A 5,919-nucleotide genomic window follows, 5' to 3' on the forward strand; every position below is an offset into this window, starting at 1 on the left:
GGCACACGTGTAAGACATCCGACCCGTGCAAAAGAGCGGTCCTCACAGTTTGTCACATGGGTGGAAAAATCAAACCATCCACCGTTCATTAATTTCGACATTGTGGCCACTTGATGAGTAGAACGGTCCTGATTGTTACTACAGGTGATAGCCATGATGGGGTCCACCGTTTGCATGGCTCAGATGTTCTGTAACAGTACACCTTATATGCCCAGAGTTTTATGTCCCACATGCAGTGTGGATTGCGTCAGAAGAACTCGGTACAGCCGTACAGGCAGGGGTTCTGTGGAGCCCACCATGGTGTATGTGTTTAACGCACGCCGTCCGTCCATTTTTTTCAGATCATTTTAGGATATGAGCTAAAAAAAAATGAGGCAGATCCGATATTTAAGTGGACCACACAGAGGTGATTGAACAACTACCATTATTTTCCGTTTGTATTGCAAACAAACATTCGGTGGGCCAAAAAAAGATTTCAACGGTGGGCGTCATTATCACTGCTCCTTGTGGTGTCGTCTAGTGGAGCCTTGAATCATCTGTCCAAATGGATGGATGGATGGCGCGGATAAAACGCATACATCATGGTGGGCCCCACAGAGGCGTCTGGACCGGATGCGGATTGCGTCCTACCCCGCCCGTCTCCAGCTTGGAAACGGGCAGCAGCTTTGAGTGGCCACCGTGATGTATGTGTCTTATCCACACCGTCCATCCATTGTTTTCTTATCATTTTAAGGGATAAGCCCAAAAATGAGGCAAATCCAAGGCTCAAGTGGACCACACCACAGAAAGCAGTGGTGATAATGATTCTCAGTGTCGAAACTTTTATAGGGCCCACCGTGATATTTATTTGCCATCCAAACTATTTATAAAGTTATATAAACCTGGATGAAGAGAAAACACAAATATCAGCTCCATCCAAAACTTCTGTGGCCCACAAGAAGTTTACAACCGTAAGAGTTTAATCCCCATTGTGTGGTCCACTTAAACTTAAATCTACCTCATTTTTTGGTTTATACTCTAAAATGATACGAAAAAATAGATGGACGGTGTGGATAAGACCCATACATCATGGTGGCCACTCAAATATGCTGCCCATTCCCAGCTGGACCCAAGCAGCCGCAATCCGATCAGTGGATTCAGTCCAACCTTGTGATTAGTTCACCAAGAACCTCTACATATCCACTGCCTGTTGACAGGAAGTGGGCCCACCAGGTTTTTGTGCCAGGTCATCTACATGGTGGGGCCCACCCTATCCACCAGCTGGATGCGTGTGGGGCTAGCAAACCTGTCGAAGGACGCAACAACTAGAAATGAGAGATGATTTCCTACTCCATGTCAGTCAACATCTTCCATCTCCTTCTAACAAATGCACTCCCAATCATTCTCATAGGAAAACCAACCCACTTAAATTCATGATGACAAAATTACCCCTGGAGATATCTCAAAATATCTATAAAACTATACCTGGATGCAACTTGCATGTATCATAAGTTCAAGAATCCTTGTAACCCATGCTCTGTGGGCCCAACACATTTAAGTTTGTGTTATACCCGTTTGGGTGTGGCCGAAAAGACGACGAAAAAAATCACAATCTACTTCCTCTATGATAACACAGCCTGGAATCTATAAAATGAAAATACTTTGAAAAGAGAATTTTATTGAGAATAATAATTCAACGTTTATTTACAAAGTTTTTGATATGGTATGTATAAGCTTTAAGCAATAAATTCATCAATCTTTGAAAATAGTTAGCTCTATGAAAATAGCAAACTTACTGAAGGCTGTAAACGACTTTTAAATTGATTCAAAATATTTGTGGTGATTTAAACGAAGACTTAGTATACTTAAACCTTTTTAGACTCTAACTCATTTTAAAAATAGTAAAACCTTTAACTTAAAATAATAAATTTTAACTAAATTTTCAAATTAACCTCTTAAATAACATTATTTTAGGAAGAAAAAAAAAACATTTTGTGACAATCGCCTTTGATATTGGCTGGGACGTAGAACTTGTCAATAGTTTTTCAATGATATATTACACAAGTAAAAGAGAAAATCAATCACAAAGTTAGAGTTGTCAGAAATGGGGCATGATTTGGATTTTCTTTTGTTTTGGCGTTAATATTTTAACATGAGGTTGCGTTTAAGATATATGAACCGGATATCATGCCTTCATCCTAATGGTTCATACAGCATATGTTACATAAGATACCTAATAACATGCGTCGGTGTAAGCTCTACACAAAAAGGAGACATGAAAGCAATTACTCTCATGTGCATTTGAAGGGCCTAACACATTGCATTTTCCCTTTAAAAAATTGAAGTTCATGCCTTCCCCAGTTGAAGTAAAACCCAAAGTAACAATGACAAATTTTCACTAAAAAATTAAGTTTTGGAAACCTACAACTTTTACCCTTTAAGTAAAAATAATAATTAAAGGACTCCTTTGTGGAAGCAAATTTCATCTTGCCTAGCTCCATAGGGCCTACCATGATGTATAGGCTTTATTCACATCATTCATCTATTTTTTCATATCGATTAACGTTATAAACTCAGAAAACAAGGTAGAACTAAGGTTGAAGTAGACCACACAATAAAGATTGAGCACCCACCCACCCACCAACCATTATAAACTTTTTGGGAGCTGTAGAAGTTTTGGATGAACTGATATTTGTCCATGTACATATAAACTTATAAATAAATTGAATGGTAAAAGAGCATTTCAATAATTCCTAAGAAGGCTTCAACAATGAGTGTCATTATCACCATGCTTCTTATGGTGTGGTCCACTTGAACTTTGTATCTACGTCATTTTTTAACTCATATCTTTCAATAATCTAAAAAAATGGATGGACAGCATAGCTAAAAGAATGCATCACGGTGGGTCCCACAAATCCCCTGCCTAGACGGATTATCATCCAAGTGGGGGAAAGACACAATCAGCTTCCTTCCTTTGTGTGGAATCTAAATCCTCTTCAAGGAAAAGTGCCAACTAGGCACGTGTGGAATCTGACCCATGCATAAGGTAAATCCCATCGTGTGGTCCACTCATTAGGTCAGTTCTCCTAGAGCTATCGGCTCACAATCAACACGTGCATGTCCACTGCCTTGACTGGAAGTGGGCCGACCTGATTTTTGTGCAAGGTCTTCTACACGATGGGGCCCACCCTATCCACCAGCTGGATCCATGTGGGGCTTGCAAACCTCCTAGGAGCACAACGGCTAAAAGTGAGAGGATCTCCTACTCCATAGCAGGTGCGGATTACGTCCAACCCACTCCTGTTCCGAGCTCGGGACAGGCTGGGCTTTGAGGGGCCTCCGTGATGTATTGATTTCATCCACACCGTCCATTCATATTTCTATATCACTTTAAGATTATGAACTCTAAAATAACTAATATCCAAGTACAATTGGGCCACACATTAGGGATTAAATTATTACTGTTGAAAATTTATTAGGGACCACAAAAGTTTTGGATCAAGATGATATTTGTTTTTTCATTTCATCCAGGTGTATAAGACCATATCAACATGTTGGATGGAAAATAAACAACACGGTGGACCTTAAGATGGTTTCAATCGTGGCCGTCCTTAGCACCACTGCTTCCTGTGGTGTGGTCGACTTGATCCTTCGATCAGTTTCATGTTTGGGTTAATAAACTAAAATAATATGAAAAAATGAATGGATGGTGTGGATAAAAGTCAAACATAACAGTGGCCCCTCAGAGCCTCCACCTGTCTGGAGCTCAGAACAGGCAGGGTAGTACCTAATCCGCATCAAAATAGTAGTCAACATCTTCCATCTCTTTCTAACGAATGCACTCCCAATCATTCTCATTGGAAAACCAACCTACTTACATTCACAATGACGAAATTACCCCCCAAGATATGGATCCCAGGGTTACAGAATCCTTGTAACCACATGCTCTGTGGGCTCACCACAATTAAGTTTGTGTTATATATAGTAGTTGTGTAGAAAAATAATGAGGGAAAAAATCACAATCTCCTTCCTCTGTGATAGGCTTCAAATTTATTAGGAATCTTGTATAGAAAAAGTAAAAGGTTCATTTACAAAGCTCCTAAGTTCATTACAACTTCAAAATATTAAGCTTTATAAAAATAACAAACTTACTAAAAAGTATAGTAAGTTTGTAAATGACTTTTAAACTGATTCAAAATCTTTGTTACGACTTAAATAAAGACTTTAAACATAATTAAATTTCTTCATACTCTAAATTACTTTAAAAATAGTAAAAACTATAACTTATTAAAAACAATAAATTTTAACTAAAATTTCAAAATTAACCCTTTTAAAAAAACTTATTATTCTGAGTGCTAGAATGTAGAGCTTGTCAATATCTTTCCAATGATATATCATAAATGTAAAATAGATAGTCAGTTACAAATTGTGGTTATCAGAAAGGAGAGGATGCCTAAGGCCCATTTCTATTTTAAGTATTCTAGCCTGTTAGAGATTTGGATCTTTCTTGTTTTTGGGTTAATATTCTAACATGAAGCTGCCACATAGACGTACAAAGTGAATATCATGCAATTATCATAGTGGCCCCCACAGCCCATGTTGCACAAAATACCTAAATAATACATGTAGGTGGAGACTACACATAAAAAGGATACATGAGAGCTACCCCGACAGTAATGGCAATTTCACCCTTGCAATTGGCCTGGTGAAAATGAGATGTGCCGGGCCCCTTGCTCATGTTTCCCCATGGGAGTAGTTACTCTCATGTATCCTTTCTATGTGTAATCTACACCGACATGTATTATTTAGGTATTTTGTGCAATATAGGTTGTGGGAGCCCTTATAATCATTGCATGATATCTACTTTGTGTACTTCCATGTCACAGCTCCCTGTTAGAATATTAATCCAAAAACAAGAAAGATCCAAATCTCTAGCAGGCTAGAACACTAAAATAGAGATGGGCCTTAGTGTGCATCTTCCCCTCACTGACAACTATAATTTTGTGATTGGTTATCCATTTTACATGTATAATATATCATTGGAAAGCTATCGACAAGATTTATATTCTGTTCTAGAATAAATTTGTATAAAAATAATATCACTTTAAAAATTAATTTTGAGTTTTTAGTTAAATTTTATTATTTTTAGTATGTTAAAGTTTTTGTTATTTTTAATAAGTTTATATATATGAGAAGTTATTGATATCATAGATGCATTATAAAGGAGGTGATTAAAAGGCTACTAATTGCAATTATAGTAAAATCGCTAGTAACAATGACATATTTTCACTAAAAACTAGAGTTTTGGAAACCTACAAATAGAGCCGGGCATGGGACAACTCCACTCGACAAACTTGACTCGTCCGACTCGTTTATATTTGACTTCATCTGAACCGAGTGGGTGAGTCAATTAGATATCAAACCGAGTCTAGTTCAAGTCACCGAGTAGCTCGACTCAACTCATACATATATATTAGAGAAAACTCACATCTAACCATTTTAGATCTGAGATGCCGTGTAGCTGATGGAGAGGCTGTAATTCTAGCAAGCGAGTCTTAAGTTTTGAGTTGTGATTTCAACTCGTGAATACCCGCTACACTCAATGCCGACTCAACCCGACTCAGTACTTGTGACGGGATCTGACTCGGTCTGAATTAGTCCAGGCCAGACCCGGACTCAGATTGAGTCAGACATGCTGGACTCATTACTGAGTCAGGATGAGTTCAGGCCAGGCCTGTTTCAAAACCGAATCAAGTCGGGTCAACCCTAACTCGGTCCGACTCACTCGATCCCTAACTCTACCAGCAAATACTACTCTACAGTTGTCCGAAAAATCATCACAAGGGAATCCTTTGTGAAGGATAATCCATCCAGATTGAGAATGGCAGAATTTTGGATCAAGCTGATATTTTTGTTTTCCCTTCATCAAGGTCTATATAA

The sequence above is a fragment of the Magnolia sinica genome, chromosome 17, assembly GCF_029962835.1.
Source record: "Magnolia sinica isolate HGM2019 chromosome 17, MsV1, whole genome shotgun sequence".
NCBI lineage: Eukaryota > Viridiplantae > Streptophyta > Magnoliopsida > Magnoliales > Magnoliaceae > Magnolia > Magnolia sinica.